The sequence below is a fragment of the Cucurbita moschata genome, unplaced genomic scaffold, assembly GCF_002738365.1.
Source record: "Cucurbita moschata cultivar Rifu unplaced genomic scaffold, Cmos_1.0 Cmo_Scf00047, whole genome shotgun sequence".
Lineage (NCBI taxonomy): Eukaryota > Viridiplantae > Streptophyta > Magnoliopsida > Cucurbitales > Cucurbitaceae > Cucurbita > Cucurbita moschata.
In genome coordinates, this window is record NW_019268563.1 from 166,906 (window position 1) to 189,092 (window position 22,187).

Genomic DNA, 22,187 nt, shown 5'->3' on the forward strand with positions numbered 1-22,187 from the left:
TAGGCTTGAGCTGTTACAAATGGTATTAGAGCTAGTCACTAGGCGGTGTGCTAGCGAAGACACTAGGCCCCTAAGAATGTGGATTGTGAGATCCCTTCGAAAGAAGAAAACATATTTCTTATAAGGGTGTCAAAAAAGGGTGTGAGAAATCTCTCTCTAGTAGACTGCTAGTGAGGACACTAGAAAACCACTCCATAGTAGATTCGTTTTAAAACTGTGAAGCTAACTGCGATACGTAACAAGCCAAAGCATAAACCATCTACTAGTGGTGGGCTCGGACAATTAAAAATTATTGGCTGGAATAGGTTAGTTGGTTAGAGCGTGTGGCTATTAACCACAAGGTCAAATGTTCAAACCCTTTGCCTAGCTTAGGCTATTCAAACCCTTTGTCTAGCTTACCCTTTGTCTAGCTTAGGCTGTTCAAACCCTTTGTCTAGCTTAGGCAGTCGTAATTAAGTGTGTTCCTTATGAGATAGCTTTTTTAGTAAAGGTAGCTTCGACTAATTGAAATAGGATGTAAATGCAAATTTGAGCCCAATGCCTATATTTATTTATGAGTGTTAAAGCTAAATAGAAACTTATTTTAGGTTTGTACTATAGTTCTTGCTCAACTTAATCAAATAATAAGCCCCAAATACAACTTCAACTACATAACTAGCATCCAGATCACATTTTAACTCTGATATTGTCTTCTCTTTGATGATGTTGAACGCCACATTTCTGGATAGCATCAATCAGATCAACCCTATGACTTATCGATCCTTGAGCTTCCATTGCTTCACGGTGATGGTATCCGGCTTTACCCCCAACAGGGGTTTGTGAAGATCTTTCTAGTGAAGATATTCTTCAATCTCCATCTTCCACAAACTGAAATCAGATCCATCAAACTTCTCAATTCCAATCTTTGAACTTTCCATCTTCACAGATCGTGGTGAATTTCACCTAGCTCTGATACCAGTTGGTAGGATCGCACAACAACACACACACTCGATAAGAAAATGCAAGGAGAACTCTGGCTAAAGAATTTGCATTTTTCTTCAGGTATTTCGAGAGAACATAGAAAAAGTACATTTTCAAAGTTGTTCCAGAGGGATATATATGTATAGATAGATAGTTCAGTTTACTATATATAGCTTTACCACATATAACCGTCTAATATATATAACTATCTACCATATATAGATTTAACCGATACAGCGTTATTTACTATTTATGACAATTTACTTTATATGTCATTTAGCATATATAGCTTTTCAATGTATAATCGGTGACTAAGCTATAAATAAGCAGCAAACAACATAACCTAACAATCCAAAACCACGAACTCACACCTACAAGGACCAAACTCGACGTTGAAACGCTTGGTTCACGACACGAAAAAGACCACTGACGATCCCACATACATGAGAGGTAAGCTTTATACGCTTGAATAACGTCGTGTGTCGTCGGAATCCAGATTCAACTTTTAGGTTTTAAGAAGCTCCTAGATGTGTCATTTTGTGCATCTACAAGCCACGAGATTTCGTGGAAAAGAAGCAGAGAGTCCAACAAAGAGTTAGAGGAGGAAAACGATGAGAAAAAAAACGTCGAAAATAGCTGTAGAGAGGAGAGAGATGAAAAATAGAAAATCGCACTGAGTCGGACGAAGAAGACAAATAAGTCGGATCCAAATACGATCTGGATTTGGGTCAGATTCAAACCCACAACCCATTGCCAATCCATTGGTTCGGCCCAACACACACTCATGACCCAATTATAATAGCCAACCCAACCAAACGTCTGCAGCCTAGCTTAGCAACCCAGCACCAACGATCTCTTGTCTTCCTATCCAACCCGCAACGCCTAAAGCACAAAACCTGACAGTCCATGGCGAAGCCCAATTACCTAAGACCCACTTGCAATAGCCCAGCACCTATGCCGCGACCCAACAATCGACACTTGACCCACGCCTCGACCCAATTTAGCCTGCACACGGGTCAGCGCCTTATTGCGCCACACATCAACTAGCAGTAAAAAGAACACCACCAACGATCTCTTGTCTGCCAATCCAACCTGCAACGCGTACAACACAAAACCTGACAGTCCATGGCGAAGCCCAATTACCTAAGACCCACCTGCAATAGCCCAGCACCCATGCCGCGACCCAACAATCGACACTTGACCCGCGCCTCGACCCAATTTAGCCTGCACACATGTCAGCGCCTTATTGCGCCACACATCAACTAGCAGCAAAAAGAATAGCACCAACGATCTCTTGTCTGCCTATCCAACCTGCAATGCCTACAGCACAAAACCTGACAGTCCATGGCGAAGCCCAATTACCTAAGACCCACTTGCAATAGCCCAGCACCCATGCCGCGACCCAACAATCGACACTTGACCCACGCCTGGACCCAATTTAGCCTGCACACGCGTCAGCGCCTTATTGCGCCACACATCAACTAGCAGCAAAAAGAACAACACCAACGATCTCTTGTCTGCCTATCCAACCTGCAACGCCTACAGCACAAAACCTAACAGTCTATGGCGAAGCCCAATTACCTAAGACCCACCTGCAATAGCCCAACACCCATGCCGCGACCTAACAATCGACACTTGACCCGCGCCTCGACCCAATTTAGCCTGCACACGCGTCAGCGCCTTATTGCACCACACGTCAACTAGCAGCAAAAAGAACCCCTCGGCTTCATAGCTCAACTTGGTTGCACGTATTCTTTAGGCTTACAATGCTCGGTTTGGCAATTTTGACATCGACCCCAAAGTTTTTTACCCTCCTAGAGCTAATTTGACCATAATTAAGATAAATAAGGCTACCATGATGCAATATTTCATGAATTAAAGTTAAAAAACATTATAAATGTGAAATGTTAATAAAATGAAATGAACGCTATAATAGGAAACGACAACTTCGAGGACGTGCTAGTACAACTAGGCACGTGTCCTTTATATGATGATGTTTGATGCATGTTTTACAATAATTATGATGTGTTGATGATGACGATGTATGCTAAAATGATGATCATAGTTTAGCTTTTTTCTTCACCCTATAATTTGAATTGTGTTAGAAGTGGGATTTGAACCCACGCCCTCTCAAGAGGACCAAAACTTGAGTCTGGCACATTAGACCACTTGGTCATCCTAACTACTTTTTAATAAATCCCACATTGGTTGGAGAGGGGAATGAACCATTCCTTATAATGTGTGGAAACCTCTCACTAATAGACGCATTTTAAGACTGTGAGGCTGACGACGATCCATAACAGGCCAAAATGGAATATATATACTAGCGATTTGAGAGGGTGAGGAAGCATTTCTTTTAAGGGTGTGGAAAAATCTTCCTAGTAGACGCATTTTAAAACCGCAAGGCTGGTGGTGATATGTAATGCACAAAAGTGGACAATATCTGTTAATGGTGGGCTTGAGATATTGTATCAGAGCTAGTCACCAGGTGGTGTGCCAGTGAAGACGCTGGGCCCCAAGGGGGTGGATTGTGAGATTCCAAATCGGTTGGAGAGAAGATGAAACATTTCTTATAAGGGTGTGGAAACCTCTCCCTAGTAGACTGCCAGCGAGGACACGTGAAAACCTCTCCATAGTGATGCGTTTTAAAACCATGATGCTGACGGCTATACGTAAAGAGCCAAAGCAGACAACAGCTACTAGTGGTGGGCTCAGAACATTTTAAATAATTGGTTGGAATACCTTAGTTGGCTAGAGTGTATGGCTATTAACTACAAGGTCAAAGGTTCAAACCCTCCTTCTAGCGATGGTGATTAAGTGTTCCTTACTAGTTTTTATAAAGGTATTTGACTAAATAGAACCTTATTTTAGGTTTGGGCTAACGCCATGTTCCTGGAAAACGTCAACCAGACTTGTCGATCCTGAGTCCTTGAGCTTCCACTCCATGGTAGTTTAGTTTACCCTGAGTCCTTGAGCTTCCACTCCATGGTAGTTTAGTTTACCCTACTATATATAGTTTTACCTCCTATAACCATCTCCTCTATATAACCGCGATATAGCTTTTTACTATACAAAGCTATTTATGAAAATATACTTTATGTCATTTAACATATATAGCTTTTATAATCGTTGACTAAGCAAACTCCATAACCTAACAATCCAAAACCACGAACTCACACCTACAATGACCAGACTCGACATTGAAACGCTTGATTCACAACACGTAAAAGACCACCGATGATCCCACATACACGAGAGGTAAGCTTTACGCGCTTGAATAACGTCGTGTGTCGTCAGAAACTAGATTCAATTTTTAGATTTTAAGAAGCTCATAGATGTGTCGTTTTAGGCATCTACAAGCCACGAGACTTCGTGAAAGAGAAGCAGAGAGTCCAATAAAGAGTTATAGGAGGAAAACGATGAGAAAGAACAATAGAAATGTTTGGTTTTATGTCATAAAACTCATAGTTTGTAAACAAAAACATATTCTATTTTCAATAAAGTTATTATTGATGTTTATTCAATAAAGTTATTACTATAGTACATGGATAAGGCTGAGTACCTTAGCCTAGGGATACTATGGATGTGGCCCACTTTTGTATATGATATAAACAATGTGATCACTAAATTGTACATGTGGAGACATGTGAGTTGGGGCGTCCTATGCAATGAGTATTGCATAAGATCAGACCATAAAGAAAATCACTCTCACTTTATAATGTCGTTTATTATTGAGACTTATTTTTTCATTCGATGACCTAGGTAACTCGATCTTAATCCTGAGTTAACTATGACTCCTATTTATTCGGAATTATCCTTAGATTTGCATGGGTGAGAGTGGGTTGAGTTCGCCGACTCAATAAGCCTCTGATTTCAAGGGTAAGACTAGGTGAATAGCTGGGGAGATAGGGTGCAAGATGGAATTCACTCCAACCTGCTTTTAGGGATAGTAGAGAGGTTGTTCCCTTAAGTACTGACTCCACGTCTTGAACAATGGGCCTCACTTTCTCATTGGTCTGAGAAGGATTTGGTTTACTGGTTGGATCACAAACCAATTGTTCATAAGAGGATTAGTGGAACATAAGGAACAAGAAGTAACTTCAGGAGTAAAACGGTAAATTGACCCAGCTCTAGTTACGAACAACCTGTGAAGGATCGACTTACTAATCATGGTTATATCAAATGGACAGAAATATTTCTATAGTGAGGGGAGTACAACTACTAGGCTATAGTGGAGTGTTCTAGTAGTTAACGAATGTTGGCTAACAAGGTTAATGAGTTTAGCCGGTTAATCTTGGATCGTTGGAGCCCATGATCTATAGGTCCATTAGGTCCCTCTGCTAGCTCATATCAGACTAAACCATATAATAGTGTGACGAGTGAGTTCGAAGTGTTCGAATTCAAATTAGGGAATATGCGTTACATATATACGATATATTTAACCGCATTTTTGTTTTATTTACGAATTAAACAAAAAGAGAGAATCTGAGATATTTAAATAAGATTTAAATATCTTAATCAATTATGTGTCGGAATTGATTGGGATTGCCATTTGAATTAATATTAAATATTAATTAAATAGTTTAATTAATCATTTAATGTTACTTTAATTTGAAATTCATTATTCAAATTAATTGTTGAATTAAAATGAAGAAAGTCAAAATGTTGACTTCATGGAAAAATCCATGTTAGTGGAGTTTTGAGGTGTCAAAATTTTGTTCAACCAAACTTGCATGCTTGCCACATAATCCCAAACATTTGAGTGGAATTTTAAGTGTCAAAATTGGGTGATCTCAAATTTGCATGAACATGCAAACATGACTCTTTAAATAGAGTGATCATGGTACATGGAAGGTCTTCTTCTTCTTCGTGGAAAACCTTGAGAAAAACCTCTCACAAACACTCTCTTCACATATACAAAATCCCTCCCAAGTTTAGTCACTCACCGGATTCCACAATCCCGTTCTAAGGCCGGAGGATAGTGGAGAAGACACTAGTGGTGGTTCGAAACCGGTTCGCGAGGAAAAAGAAGTTTGAACTACAAAAGGTTAGTATCTAAACTAATTAAGTTTTAACATGCTAGTTATTTACTATAATTGATGTTCTAAAAGTGCCTAAGATCCAAATTACTTCCGCATGTATTATATTAACACCATCAGTTTCACGAGTGTTAACTTACTTTAGGTTTGGACTAATAAGATTCTTGCTCAATTTAATCAAATAATAAGCGCCATGTTCCTGATAACGTCAACCAGATCAATCCTAAGACTTGTCGTTTCTTGAGCTTCCACTACTTCATGGTCATGGTATAGCTCTTATCTATTTATATACAATTTACTCTATGTCATTTAGCATATATATACAATTTACTTTATATGTCATTTAGCATATATAGCTGTTATAATGGTTCACTAAGCTATAAATAAGCAGCAGACTCCATAACCTAACAATCCAAAACCACGAACTCACACCTACAATTACCAGACTCGACGTTGAAACGTTTGGTTCACGACACGTAAAAGGCCACCGATGATCCCACATACACGAGAGGTAAGCTTTATACGCTTGAATAACGTCGTGTGTCGTCGAAATTCAGATTCAACTTTTAGGTTTTAAGAAGCTCATAGATGTGTCGTTTTAGGCATCTACAAGCCAAGAGACTTCATGGAAGAGAAGCAGAGAGTCCAACAAAGAGTTAGAAGAGGAAAACGATGAGAAAGAACGTCAGAAATAGCTGCAAAGAGGAGAGAGATGAAAAACAGAAAATCGCGCTGAGTCGGGCAAAGAAGACGAATCCGTCGAATCCAGATACAAATCTGGATCTAGGTCAAAATCAAACCCACAACCCACTGTCAATCCATTGGTTCGGCCCAACACAAGCTCAAGACCCAATTATAATAGCCAACCCAACCCAACGTCTCCAGCCTAGCTTGGCAGCCCAACACCTACGATCCAACGTCTGCCTATCCAACCCGCAACGCCTGCAGCCCGAAACCTGATAGTCCATGGTGAAGCCCAATTACCGAAGACCCACCTACAGCAGCCCAACACCCACGCCGCGATCCAGCAATCAACACTTGACTCGCGCCTCGACCCAATTTATGTAACGACCCTAATATTTTACCTATTTAATATGAGGTCGTTACTATACCTTGAAATGCGGAATATACAATAAATGGGCCCTATTCATAAATGCGACTTACTCCTTCCTTTTCTTACCTCGTGAAAGAGAAAATGATTACAAGGAAAAAAAAAAAGAGAAGAACATTATTGAAATAAAGGAAAAGTAACGAAACCAAAATGAACGTTCTATTCTACTCTATGGTTTATTAAGCAATTATATTTCAACCTATACTAACCTATACTAATGATGTAAACCGAATTCAGCCTAGACTACGAAATAGAAAAACAAACAACTACCCTGTGCATGTGCCACGATCCGAGGTGTTCGATGCCGCCGTCGTTGTCACATGGGTGCCTTGCCCTTATCTGCAAAAGTAAAGTAGCACGAGGCTTGAGTATTTCTAGAATACTCAGTAAGTGACCCCCTATCGGGGTTATGCGACAATCACATGCAATGAAATGGTGGAACCTATAGTTTCAATTCGTTTCGTTTTCCCTACGGTGCAATCCTAACGGGTAACCGTGGACGTGTACCATATACTCTACACACAGCCCATACGTGCGAGTATGGGTTCACCAGCTAGTTCGCACACCGCTGGGTCATTGTCCTTATCCGGTGGACATACTCTGGGAGCCCCTTATGCCGGGACCCGTTAAAACTAGAATCGTCACGGTAGCGCTATGCAATGCATAACGATCGTTGTCCTGTCATTGAATGTACGCGTCCGTACCCTCATGATGGGATGGGGGTATCCCCCCAGATGCATGAACACACATAATGCATGAGGTCCCCCTATTTCTACATTTATCTTTAATGACCATAACTCCCCTGTCACGTTCCATGCTTCATGTCATTCTCATTTTCAATTCACATTTCATATACATTTCTATCAGGGTTATGATTCCAGACAGTTTACCGTGTTTTATGTCATACAATTCATGCTGTTCACATTCACATATTCCATACAAACATGCCATAATCATTCAAGGACCACATATCGTCACATGCATAACATATCACATCAAACTAAGCAGCATACACAGCATACATTCATGTTCACATGATTTCATACTTAAGCACATTAAACTAGCATACAATTTAATGACACGTGAAAATCCACGGCATACATTCACGTTCACATGATTTCATACTTAAGCACATTAAACTAGCATACAATTTAATGACACGTGCAAATCCACGGGCACGTGCCAACATACAGCAAATAACGCATAACCTACGACGGGTGAGCCACTTACCTGGTTAGCTTAAGTCGTTGTCACGTATATATTCTTAATGAAAGTTCGATTCCGTCCTTTGAAATCCAAGTCAACCTATGTGAGCTCATGACATCAGTTTCAAGTTTGAACTCTATAAAATTATTTCACTAATTTACAGGGTTAAAATTCTGATATTTAAGAAAAAATTTAACTAGTTTCATGCCCTCTGATCTTTACTGTTTTATTTTTAAATTCTGTTAAACAAATCTTCCCTTCTCCCTCTTTGTAATTATTTTCCTTTGGTAAATGATTTTCAGTTTTGTAAACATTTTCAATTCTATAATTGAGATATTCCTCTAATTCTCTAATTTTATATTTATTTTCATTCCGTAAACAAATATTGTTGGCATATTTTAATTGATTGTTTGTCTACTATCTTACTGCCCACTAAAATTTTATTGATTCTAACCTTATTTCCTATAATTTCCAATGCTAACAAAAAAAATCTAATGAATTGAATATGGTATCTCACTGAAATTTTATTGATTCTAACCTTATTTCCTATAATTTCCAATGCTAACAAAAAAAAAATCTAATGAATTGAATATGGTATCTCATTATTACTAGTAAAATATGAAAGAAGATTTGATTCTAAATTGATTTCTTATAGCCGTAACTATAAACAAAAAAAAAGGGAAATTTGAGATAGAATTTTACCCTAATAACAGACCAAAATCTCTCCTATATCCCCATCATATCCTTTGAAACACCATTTTAAAAAAATGAAATTTGAGATAGAATTTTACCCTCTCCTATATCCCCATCATATCCTTTTTACCACATCTGACCTTTTTTTCTATTTATTTTTGGATTGAACTGATATGGTGGGTTTTTACCACATCTGACCTTTTTTTCTATTTATTTTTGGATTGAACTGATATGGTGGAGTCTTAGTCATTTTTGACCTTTTTTTCTATTTATTTTTGGATTGAACTGATATGGTGGAGTCTTAGTCATTTTTGACTGCCTTCGAGGAGTTTATCTATTGGCACGACTAAGTTTAGGGCATGACTAGAGTTCTTTGTTCACCAATCTATTGGCACGACTAAGTTTAGGGCATGACTCTGATACCATGTTAGACGAACACGACTCTCCACAATGGTATGATATTGTCCACTTTGAGCTTAAGCTCTCATGGCTTTGCTTTGGGCTCCCCAAAAGGCCTCATACCAATGGAGTTAGTATTCCTCACTTATAAACCCATGATCAATCCCTAAATTAGCCGATGTGGGACTTCCATCATCCATCCCGGTTGAAGAAAGAGGATGGGGTTGTGACTAGAGGTTAGAGGAGAGAGATGGTTAAATTTTATTTTCATTTGTAAGTAATCCTTTTTATTTATTTATTTATTTATTTATTATTATTATTATTATTATTATTATTATTGTTATTACTATTATTTTTTTGTTGGCTATTACATTACCTACTCCTAAAAAGAACTTTCGTCCTTGAAAGTCTCAAACTCGTGGATCAACTCGGGATATTTTTCCTTTATTTCCTCTCCTCGTTCCCACTTAGCTTCCTCGATTTGGTGGTTACGCCACAATACCTTAACAAAACCTATATTTCTATTACGTAAGGCTTTCACTTCTCGGGCTAGGATTTTAATCGGTTTCTCCTGATAACTTAAATTTTCCTACATTTCGAGAGGTTTGTAGTCTATTACGTGCGCAGGGTCCGTAATATATTTTCTTAACATGCACACATGAAATACATCGTGTACGCTTGAAAGCGAAGGTAGTAAAGCTAGTTTGTAAGCTACCGAACCTACTCTTTCTAAAATTTCGAATGGTCCAATAAATCGGGGGCTTAGCTTCCCCCTTTCGTCTGAATCTTAGAATGCCTTTCATAGGAGCTACTTTTAGGAACACTGGGTCCCCCTCTTCGAACTCTAAATTCCTATGCCTAACGTCGGCGTAGCTTTTTTGCCTACTTTGTGCGTTACGCATTCTTACTCTAATTTTCTGTCTCGCCTCATTGGTGATGCAAACCAGTTCGGGTCCTACAAGTTCTCGTTCTCCTACTTCATCTCAGCACAATGGGGATCTACATTGTTTTCCATACAACACTTCAAAGGGTGCCATCCCGATGGTTGCTTGGAAGCTGTTGTTGTAAGAGAATTCCATTAAGTGTAGTTTAGCGTCCCAACTCCCTATTAAATCCATAACGCATGCCCGAAGCATGTCTTCCAGGATTTGGTTTAATCGTTCCGTTTGGCCATCCGTTTGTGGGTGGAAGGTGGTGCTAAAGTCGAGGCGGGTACCTATTGCCTTTTGGAGTCTTTTCGCCATACAGGTAGTGTCACCAAATTTTTAACGCGAACACACCACTGCCAGCTCCAAATCATGTGTAGGATAGTTTTTCTCATAATTCTTTAGTTGGCGTGACGCATACGCAACAACCTTGCCATGTTGCATCAGTACACAACCTAACCCCTTTTTGGATGCATCACTGTAAATCACGTATCCCACAGAACTCTCTGAAACTGTGAGCACTGGGGCGGATACTAGTCTTTGTTTTAGCTCTTGAAAGCTGGCCTCACAAGTATCATCCCAAACGAAAGGTACACCTTTTTTTGTCAATTGGGTGAGAGGTATGGCTATTCTAGCGAAGTCCTGGACAAACCTTCGATAGTAACCCGCCAATCCCAAGAAACTTTGTATCTCGGTGATCATTGTTGGGCGTTTCCACTTCGTGACAGCTTCTATCTTATTGGGGTCCACAAAAATTCCGTCTTTAGACACTACGTGCCCTAGAAACGAAATTTGTCGTAGCCAAAATTCGCACTTGGAGAATTTGGCATACAACTTGTTCTCCCTTAGAATAGTTAAGGCTTTGCAAAGGTGCTCTTGGTGTTCTAGGTCCGTTTTCGAGTATATCAAGATGTCTTCTATGAACACGATCACAAATGAGTCTAAGCACTATTTAAATACTCAGTTCGTTAATTCCATAAATACCGCTGGGGCATTGGTGAGACCAAAAGACATCACCACAAACTCGTAGTGGTCATATCTGGTTCGAAAGGCTGTTTTTGGTATGTCTTCATTTTTAATCTTAATCTGATGATATCCTGATCGAAGATCTATTTTTGAAAACACTGTTGCCCCTAGCAGTTGGTCAAATAGATCCTCGATACGGGGTAACGGGTATTCGTTCTTTATGTCCACTTGTTCAATTCCCTATAATCAATGCATAAACGCATTGAGCCGAATTTCTTTTTGACAAACAACACTGGCGCACCCCAAGGGGACACGCTAGGTCGAATGAAGCCTTTATCTAATAGGTCTTGCAGTTGTGATTTCAGTTCTTTTAATTCTGCTGGTGTCATGCGGTACGGGGCCTTAGAGATGGGTCCCGTTCCTGGTTCCAGTTATATTCCAAAGTCTACCTCCCGCGATGGAGGGATCCCTGAGAGGTCCTCTAGGAAGACATCCATAAATTTGTTTACTATGGGCACTGTATCTATGTGTTTTTCCTTTCCTTTTGTGTTTACTGCACAGGCTAGAAACGCCCACCCCCCTTGTTGTACCAGGCGTCTCGCTTTCATCATCGATATTATTTTTGGGGTGGTACCTGTGGAGGTTCCTTTAAACTTAAAGGTAAGTCCGTTGGGAGGTGTGAATATCACCTCTTTCTTATGGCAGCCTATGCTAGCAAAGTTTTCGGCTAGCCAGTCCATCCCTAGTATGACGTCAAAGTCCGTCATGTCTACTACCTTTAAGTCTACGTGGATGGTTTGTCAAGCTATTACCACTTGTCCGTCCTTTACTCTATTTTTCGTAACTAAGTCTACCCCTGCTGGGTACCGACCGACAATACATGAATTAAGGGTTCTACTACGAACCCTGCTTGTTTAACAAATGGTAAAGCAACAAAGGAATGGGTAGAACCAGAATAAAAAAATATCAACGCAAAGTGTCCTAGTATAGAAAGCATACCTGTCACCACGGTGCCAGGTGTTTCTGCCTCTTTACTGGTCGTTGCATATGCCCTGGTCTGTGGGCAGGTTTGTATGGTGGGCTCTCAGATGACCGGTCCTCTAAGGGGTTCCCTTGGATTTTTCGAGCTCCTTGTAAGGCAAGTTCTCGCCACATGACTTGCATGACCACTGATATAACACATACCTGAGCCCCGCCAAACATCTCCCAACATGTTGTTTTCCATAGTTACGGCACAGAGGCTTCTCCATTGCTAGGTATCGGGCTATTAGGGGTGGAGCAGGTGGCCTACTCTGATATCGAGGTCTCTGGAGCGGTGGTTGGAATTCTGTGGTTTCGACCTCGACAGGGCGTTTCCTCCCTGTGACAACCGTTGGCTCTGTTTTCTTTTCCTCTGGGGGGTTCCTCTAGGGCCTTGGCCGTCCTTCGGGCCTCTTCATAGGTTTTTGGGTTAAAGGCCTCTAACATGCGGCGAGTCTTCATAGGTTTTCTGTCTGTTTCTCTTCAGGGTTTTTGGGTTAAAGGCCTCTAACATGCGGCGAGTCTTCATAGGTTTTCTGTCTGTTTCTCTTCAGTGTCAGCTAATGACGGTGCAAACCTTCTCAATCTCATGAAGTAGGTTTTCTGTCTGTTTCTCTTCAGTGTCAGCTAATGACGGTGCAAACCTTCTCAATCTCATGAAGCCTGATCATACTGATCCACCTTGGGTTCAGTGGTTAAACTCTTGTTGTGTCAGCTAATGACGGTGGAAACCTTCTCAATCTCATGAAGTTCTGATCATACTGATCCACCTTGGGTTAAGTGGTTAGGGTTAAGTGGTTAAACTCTTGTTGTTTCTTTATACGGGTTTCTTTGGAGATCCACCTTGGGTTAAGTTGGGTTAAGTGGTTAAACTCTTGTTGTTTCTTTATACGGGTTTCTTTGGAGATCCACCTTGGGTTAAGTTGGGTTAAGTGGTTAAACTCTTGTTGTTTCTTTATACGGGTTTCTTTGGAGATCCACCTTGGGTTAAGTGGTTAAACTCTTGTTGTTTTTTATACGGGTTTCTTTGGAGATCCACCTTGGGTTAAGTGTTCTTTGGAGATCCACCTTGGGTTAAGTGACTCTTGTTGTTTCTTTATACGGGTTTCTTTGGAGTTAAGTGGTTAAACTCTTGTTGTTTCTTTATACGGGTTTCTTTGGAGATCCACCTTGGGTTAAAAGTGGTTAAACTCTTGTTGTTTCTTTATACGGGTTTCTTTGGATACTTCAGAAAGGCTTCCCTTAAAGGTTCCCCACGTTGTAATTCCTCCGCCCGGGTTGATGCTGTGTTTATTATCCGACCACCACACCTCTGCATCTTTTTGTAACACATATGTCGCACACGCCACCTTATGGGTTGTTTGCAGTTTGGAGCAACTTCGAGGTGTCGCACACGCCACCTTATGAACTGCGTTTCTTTGGATAATAATATTTCAGAAAGGCTTCCCTTAAAGGTTCCCCACGTTGTAATTCCTCCGCCCGGGTTGATGCTGTGTTTATTATCCGACCACCACACCTCTGCATCTTTTTGTAACACATATGTCGCACACGCCACCTTATGAACTGCATCTCATTGATTCAAAGGTTGTTTGCACGTTTGGAGCAACTTCAAGTGTTATTAATATGATGATGTTTGATGCATGCTTTACAATAATTATGATGTGTTGATGATGACGATGTATGCTAAAATGATGATCATAGTTTAGCTTTTTTTCTTCACCCTATAATTTGAATTGTGTCAAAAGTGGGATTTGAACCCACGCCCTCTCATGAGGACTAGAACTTGAGTCTAGCGCCTTAGACCACTCGGCCATCCTGACTACTTTTTAATAAGTCCCACATTGGTTGAAGAGGGGAATGAACTATTCCTTATAATGGTGTGAAAACCTCTCACTAATAGACGCGTTTTAAGACTGTGAGGCTGACGGCGATCCATAACATGCCAAAATGGAATATATCTACTAGCGATTGGAGAGGGTGAGGAAGCATTTCTTTTAAGGGTGTGAAAAAATCTTCTTAGTAGACGCATTTTAAAACCGTGAGGCTGGTGGTGATATGTAATGCACAAAAGTGGACAATATCTGCTAACGGTGGGCTTGAGATATGGTATCAGAGCTAGTCACCAGGCGGTGTGCTAGTGAAGACTCTGGGCCCCAAGGTGGTGGATTGTGAGATTCCAAATTGATTAGAGAGAAGATGAAACATTTCTTATAAGGGTGTGGAAACGTCTCCCTAGTAGACTGCCAGCGAGGACGCTGGAAAACCTTTCCATAGTGATGCGTTTTAAAACCATGAGGCTGACGGCTATACGTAAGGAGCCAAAGCAGACAACATCTACTAGTGGTGGGCTCAGAATACTTTAAATAATTGGCTGGAATAGCTCAGTTGGTTAGAGCGTGTGGATGATTCCACATACACGAGAGGTAAGCTTTATACGCTTGAATAACGTCGTGTGTCGTCAGAATCCAGATTCAATTTTTAGGTTTTAAGAAGCTCATAGATATGTCATTTTAGGCATCTACAAGCCACGAGACTTCGTGAAAGAGAAGCAGAGAGTCCAATAAAAAGTTGAGGAAAACGATGAGAAAGAACAATAGAAATGTTTGGTTTTATGTCATAAAACTCATACGATGAGAAAGAACAATAGAAATGTTTGGTTTTATGTCATAAAACTCATAGTATGTAAACTAAAGATTGTTATTGAATAAAGTAAATTTTACGATCATTAATCTAAAAAGAAGATCTAACCCAACCATGGTTAACGGTAAAAAGAAGATCTAAGAAGTGCAACATCATTTAATGATATAACCCAACCCAACCATGGTTAACGGTGAAAGTCATTCATTTTCTTCCCTAGCCATTAGACTAATACACAATAATTTATATTGTATCAAAAGTGGGATTTGAACCCACACACCCTCTCAAGTGCCTTAAACCACTCAACCATCCTAACTACTTACTAATAGATCCCACATTGATTGGAGAGGGGAATGAACCATTCCTTATAAGGGCGTGGAAACCTCTCACTAATAAACGTGTTTTAAAACTATGAGTCTGACGACGATCCATAACTGGCCAAAATGGAAGATATTTGCTAGCATTGGAGAGGGTGAGGAAGCATTTCTTTTAAGGGTGTGGGAAAATCTTCCTAGTAGACACATTTTAAAACCGTGAGGCTGGTGGTGATACGTAATGCACCAAAGTGGACAATATCTGCTAATGGTGGGCTTGAGATATGATATCAGAGCTAGCCACCAGGCGATGTGGCAGCGAAGATGCTGGCCCCCAAGGGGGTGGATTGTGAGATTCCAGATCAGTTCAAGAGAAGATGAAACATTTCTTACAAGTGTGTGGAAACCTCTCCCTAGTAGACTGCCAAAAAGGACGCTGGGAAACCTCTCCATAGTAGATGCATTTTAGAACCGTGAGGCTGACGATGATACATAACGTGCCAAAGCAAACAACATCTACTAGTGCTGAACTCGAAGAATTTTAAATTATTGGCTGGAATAGCTCAGTTGGTTAGAGCGTGTGGCTGTTAACCACAAGGTCGGAGGTTCAAACCCTCCTTCTAGCGTTGGTGATCATTTGTTCTGTATGAGTGTCTTGATATTATTATTGTCTTACATATTCTATTGAATCATAACCCTTGAATCGTGTTATAAGATGTTGAACACCACATTCCTGATAGCCTGCTTCAATCTCCATCTTCCATAAACTGAAATCTTGTCATCGAACTTCTCAATATCACACTACACACACACTCGTAAGAAAATGCAAGAGTTCAACAAAGAGTTAAAAAGGAGGAAAACAATGAGAAAGAGACAAAGATCCATTAGTTCGACCCAACACAACCCAATTATAATAGCCAATCTATTTGTCAAAAGCGGGATTTGAACCCACGCCCTCTCACGAGGACCAAAACTTGAGTTTGGCACCTTAGACCACTTGGCCATCCTGACAACTTTTTAATAAATCCCACATTGGTTGGAGAGGGGAATTAATCATTCCTTGTAAGAGTGTAGAAACCTCTCACTAATAGACGTGTTTTAAAAGTGTGAGGCTGACGACGATCCAAAACAGGCCAAAAAGGAAGATATATGCTAGCGGTTGGAGAGGGTGAGGAAGCATTTCTTTTAAGGGTGTGGAAAAATCTTCCTAGTAAACGCATTTTAATACCGTGAGGCTGATGGTGATACGTAATGCGTCAAAGTGGACAATATTTGCTAATGGTGGGTTTGAAATATGGTATTAGAGCTAGTCACAGGTGGTGTGCCAGCGAAGACGTTGGGTCCCCAAAGGGGTGGATTGTGAGATTCCAAATCGGTTGGAGAGAAGTTGAAACGTTTCATATAAGCGTGTGGAAACCTCTCTTAGTAGACTGCCATCAAGGACGCTGGGAAACCTCTCCATAGTAGATGTGGAGACATGTGAGTTTGGCAATTCTGACACCGACCCCAAACGTTACCGGTTTGGCAATTCTATTTCCAAAGTTTAGTCAATCAACAGATTCCACAATCCTGTTCTAATGCCTGAGAATAGTAGGGAAGACACTAGTGGTGGTAGGAAACCAGTTCGTGAAGAAAAAAGAATTTGAACTACAGAAGTTTAGTACTCAAACTCCTTGAATTCTAATGCTTTATGAACATGCTAGCTAATTTACTATAATTGACGTACTTAGATTGCTTAAGATCCAAATTGCTTCCGCATGTGTTATATTAACACCATCAAGAACTAGCCGCAAAGAGGAGAGAGATGAAAACTAGAAAATCGCGTTGAGTCAGGCGAAGAAGACGAATCTATCGGATCTAGATCCGAATCCGGATCTGGGTCAGACTCTAACCCACAACCCACTACCAATCCATTGGTTCGGTCCTACACTCGCTCACGACCCAATTATAATAGCCAACCCAACCCAACGTCTACAGCCTAGCTCAGTGGCCCAGCACCCGCAATATCACGTTTGCCCATCCAACCCGCAACGCCTGCAGCCCAAAACCTGACAATCCGTGGCAAAGCCCAATTACCTAAGACCCACCTGCAATACCCAGCACCCACGTTGCAACCCATCAATTGTCCCTTGACCCGTGCCTCGACCCAATTTATCCTGCACACTCGTCATCGCCTTATTGCGCCACACGTCAACTTACAGCAAAAAGAGTCCCTCGGCTTCATAACTCAGCTTGGTTGTGCCTAAGATCCAAATTGCTTCCGGATGTGTTATATTAACACCATCAAGAAATAGTTGCAAAGAGGAGAGAGATGAAAACTAGAAAATGGCGTTGAGTTGGGCGAAGAAGATGAATCCATCAGATCTTGATCTGAATCCGGATCTGGGTCAGACTCGAACCCACAACCCACTACCAATCCATTGGTTTGGTCCAACACACGCTCATGACCCAATTATAAAAGCCAACCCAACCCAACATCTGAAGCCTAGCTCAGCAGCCCAGCACCCGCGATCCCACGTCTGCCCATCCAACCCGCAATGCCTGCAACCCAAAACCTGACAGTCCATTGCAAAGCCCAATTACTTAAGACCTACATGCAACCGCCTAGCACCCAGCCTGCACAGGCGTTAGCGCCTTATTGCACCACACGTCAACTTGCGCCTAGTCTATAGGCTTAAAATGCTCAGTTTTGCAATTATGACACTGATCCCTACGTTTTTTACCCTCCCGAAGCTGATTTGACCATAATTAAGATAAATAAGGTTAATATGATGCATTATTTCATGAATTCAAATTAACTACATTATAAATATGAAATGTTCATAAGTAAGATAAATAAGGGCAGTATGATGCACTATTTCATGAATTCAAGTTAAACTACATTGTAAATGTGAAATGTTAATGAAATGAATGCTCTAATAGGAAACCAACCGGTAACGTTTGGAGCAACTTTGAGGAACAAAAGCTTAGCAAACCCGAAAGTAGAGAAATGTCAGCTGAGGCCAACCAAGTAAGTAACCTTGCTATAGGATAGACTAAGCAATTGTTTGATGTATGACGACACGTGCCTAGTTGCACTGACATGTGTCCTTTATGCTTTATTAATATAATGTAGGACATATATTGTATGATGTATTGATTGACTATGCATGCTAAAATGATGCTCATAGTTCACATCACCATTTATTGTAATTAAATTCGAAAGGTAAAAGATCTCATAAGTTCATATCATTTGATGCTAAATAAAAGATAATTTAAACAAAAACACCACCACCCACAAACCATGGTGTTAGTAGTACATGTTATCCATTTTAACAAATGTTTAATATAACTATAATTTGAATTGTGTCAGGAGTGGGATTTGAACCCACTTTAACAAATGTTTAATATAACTATAATTTGAATTGTGTCAGGAGTGGGATTTGAACCCACGCCCTCTCGCGAGGACCAGAACTTGAGTCTGGCGCCTTAGACCACTCGGCCATCCTGACTACCAATTAATAGATCCCACATTAGTTAGAGAGGAAAATGAACCATTCCTTATAAGGGTGTGGAAACCTTTCGCTCATATACGCGTTTTAAAACTTTGAGACGAACGGCGATCCATAACAGGCCAAAATGAAAGATATCTGCTTGTGGTTGGAGAGGGTAAGAAAGCATTTCTTTTAAGGTTGTGGAATAATCTTCCTAGTAGACATATTTTGAAACCGTGAGGCTGATGGTGATACGTAATGTACCAAAGTGGACAATATCTGCTAGCGATGGTCTTGAGCTATTACAAATGGTATCATAGCTAGTCACCAGGCAGTGTGCCAGCGAAGACGCTGGGCCCCCAAGGGAGTGGATTGTAAGATCCCAGATCGATTAGAGAGAAGATGAAATATTTCTTATAAGAGTGTGGAAACCTTTCCCTAGTAGACTGCCAACGAGGACGCTGGTAAACCTCTCCATAGTAGATGCTTTTAAAACCGTGAGGCTGACGGCTATATGTAACGAGCCAAAGCAGACAACATCTACTAGTGGTAGGCTCGGAAAATTTTAATTAACTGGCTGGAATAGCTCAGTTGGTTAGAGCATGTGGCTGTTAACCACAAGGTTGGAGGTTCCAAATCCTCCTTCTAGCAATGGTAATTAAGTGTTCCTTAAGAGTATTTTAAGGTAAGGTATTTGAAGCATATTGACATAAGCACAAGGTCGGAGGTTCAAACCCTCCTTCTAGCGATGGTAATTAAGTGTTCCTTAAGAGTATTTTTAAGGTAAGGTATTTGAAGCATATTGACAACACGTTCCTGGATAGCGTCAACCGGATCAATCCTAAGACATGTCGATCCTTGAGCTACCATTGCTTCATGGTCATGGTATCCAGCTTTACCCCCAACAAGGGCTGCTTCATGGTCATGATATTCAGTTTTACCCCGAACAAGGGCTTCATGGTCATGGTATCCAGCTTTACCCCTAGCAAGGGTTCGTGAAGACTCCATAACCTAGAACTCACACCTACAATGACTCTCAACAAGGGTGTGTGGACTCGTAGACTGCCATCGAGAATGCTGGGAAATCTCTGCATAGTAGATGCATTTTAAAATCGAGAGGTTGACGGTGATACGTAACGAGCCAAAGCAGACAACATCTACTAGTGCTGGGCTCGGAGCGTGTGGCTGTTAACCACAAGGTCGGAGGTTCCAAACCCTCCTTTATAGCTTTTACTTGATATCTTATAATGACCAAACTCGACGTTCAAACGCTTGGTTCACGACACAAAAAAGACCATCGACGATCCAACATACACGAGAGGGTAAGCTTTATATGTTTGAATAACGTGTGTAAATCGTGTTGAGTCGGGCGAATAAGATGAATCCGTTGGATCTAGATCTGAATCATCTAGGTCAAACTCAAACCCACAACCCATTGCCAATCCATTGGTTCGGTCCGACACATGCTCACGACCCAATTATAATAGTTAACCCAACCCAACGTTTGCAGCCCAGCATCCATGCCGCGACCCACTAATCGTCCCTTGAACCCAATTTAGCTTGCACAAGGGTCTGCGCCTTATTGCGCCACACATCAACTTACAGCAAAAAGAACCCCTCGGCTAACGCAATCGATAACGTTTGGAGCAACTTCAAGGAATGAAAGCTTAGCAAATCAGAAAGTAGAGAAATGTCGGCTAAGGCCAACCAAGTAAATAGTCTTACTATAGGATAGACTAGGCAATTGTTTGTTGTATGACAACACATGCCTAGTTGCACTAGCACGTGTCGTTTATTCTTTATTAATATGATGTTTGATATACGATGTATGATGATGTGTATGAGTTATATGATGACGTTTGATGATGTATGTATGCTAAAATGATAATCATAGTTTAGCTTTTTTCTTGACTTTCTTTTACTTATTATTTATATCTAAACATCACGATTTATTGTAATTGAATGCGAAAAGGTATTCATATCATTTGATGATAACCACCCAACCATAGTTAATAAGTAGATGTTTTCCATTTTTGTTTGCCCATTAGACTAACACAATAATTTGAATTGTGTCAAAAGTGAAATTTGAACCCATGCCCTCTTACAAGGACCAAAACTTAAGTCTAGCACCTTAGACCACTCAACCATCCTAACAACTTTTTAATAGATTCCATATCAGTTGGAGACGGGAATGAATCATTCCTTATATGGGTGTGGAAACCTCTCTCTAATAGACGCATTTTAAAACTAAGGTTGATGGCAATCCATAACAAGCCAAAAGGGAAGATATTTGCTGGTGGTTGGAGAGGGTAAGGAAACATTTCTTTTAAGGGTGTGGAATAATCTTCCTAGTAGACACATTTTAAAACTGTGAGGCTGATGGTGATACGTAATGCACCAAAGTGGACAATATTTGCTAGCGATGGTATTGAGCTGTTACAAATGGTATCATAGCTAGTCACCAGGCAGTGTGCCAGCGAAGACACTGGTCCCCCAAGGGGGTGGACTGTAAGATCCCAGATCGGTTAGAGAGAAGATGAAACATTTCTTATAAGAGTGTGGAAACCTCTCCCTAGTAGACTGCCAACAAGGACGTTGGAAAACCTCTCCATAGTAGATGCGTTTATAAACCGTGAGGCTGACGGTTATACGTAACGAGCCAAAGCAGACAACATCTACTAGTGGTGGTCTCGAAAAATTGTAATCAACTAGCTGGAATAGCTTAGTTGGTTAGAGCGTGTGGCTGTTAACCACAAGGTCGGAGGTTCAAACCCTTCCTTCTAGCCGATGGCAATGAAGTGTTCCTTTGGAGTTCTTCCATAACCATCTACCATTATATAGCTTTTACCACTTTACATATGTCATTTAGCATATATAGCTTTTCTATGTATAATTGTTGACTAAGTTATTAAACCCTCTTTGGAGTTCTTCCATAACCATCTACCATTATATAGCTTTAATCACTTTACATATGTCATTTAGCATATATAGCTTTTCTATGTATAATTGTTGACTAAGTTATTAAACCCTCTTTGGAGTTCTTCCATAACCATCTACCATTATATAGCTTTTACCACGTTACATATGTCATTTAGCATATATAGCTTTTCTATGTATAATTGTTGACTAAGCTATAAAGAAACTTTACACCACTCTACATCTGTCATTTAGCATATATAGTTTTTCTATGTATAATCCATAACCTAGAACTCAAGCTATAACTAAGCACAGACTCTATAACCTAGAACTCAACTATAAATAAGTGCGGACTCCATAACCACTCAAGCTATAAATAAGCGCAGACTCCATAACCACTCAAGCTATAAATAAGCGCAGACTCCATAAACACTCAAGCTATAAATAAGCGCAGACTCCATAACCTAGATCTCAAGCTATAAATAAGCGCAGACTCCATAACCTAGAACTCAAGCTATAAATAAGCG

General features: G+C 40.5%; 7 non-coding genes across 7 annotated transcripts; 3 read left to right on the forward strand and 4 right to left on the reverse strand.

The window, feature by feature from the left end:
- Positions 1-3,059: 3,059 nt before the first annotated feature.
- TRNAL-CAA lies at positions 3,060-3,143 on the reverse strand. Its single transcript has one exon. It is a non-coding gene; the product is annotated as a tRNA-Leu (tRNA).
- A 10,913-nt stretch (positions 3,144-14,056) lies between these two features.
- TRNAL-CAA lies at positions 14,057-14,140 on the reverse strand. The gene has a single exon. It is a non-coding gene; the product is annotated as a tRNA-Leu (tRNA).
- Positions 14,141-15,823: 1,683 nt separating this feature from the next.
- TRNAN-GUU lies at positions 15,824-15,897 on the forward strand. The gene has a single exon. It is a non-coding gene; the product is annotated as a tRNA-Asn (tRNA).
- A 301-nt stretch (positions 15,898-16,198) lies between these two features.
- TRNAL-CAA lies at positions 16,199-16,282 on the reverse strand. Its single transcript has one exon. It is a non-coding gene; the product is annotated as a tRNA-Leu (tRNA).
- Positions 16,283-18,678: 2,396 nt separating this feature from the next.
- On the reverse strand, positions 18,679-18,762 carry TRNAL-CAA. Its single transcript has one exon. It is a non-coding gene; the product is annotated as a tRNA-Leu (tRNA).
- Positions 18,763-19,320: 558 nt separating this feature from the next.
- Positions 19,321-19,395, forward strand: TRNAN-GUU. The gene has a single exon. It is a non-coding gene; the product is annotated as a tRNA-Asn (tRNA).
- A 2,060-nt stretch (positions 19,396-21,455) lies between these two features.
- Positions 21,456-21,530, forward strand: TRNAN-GUU. The gene has a single exon. It is a non-coding gene; the product is annotated as a tRNA-Asn (tRNA).
- The last annotated feature ends 657 nt before the right edge of the window (positions 21,531-22,187 follow it).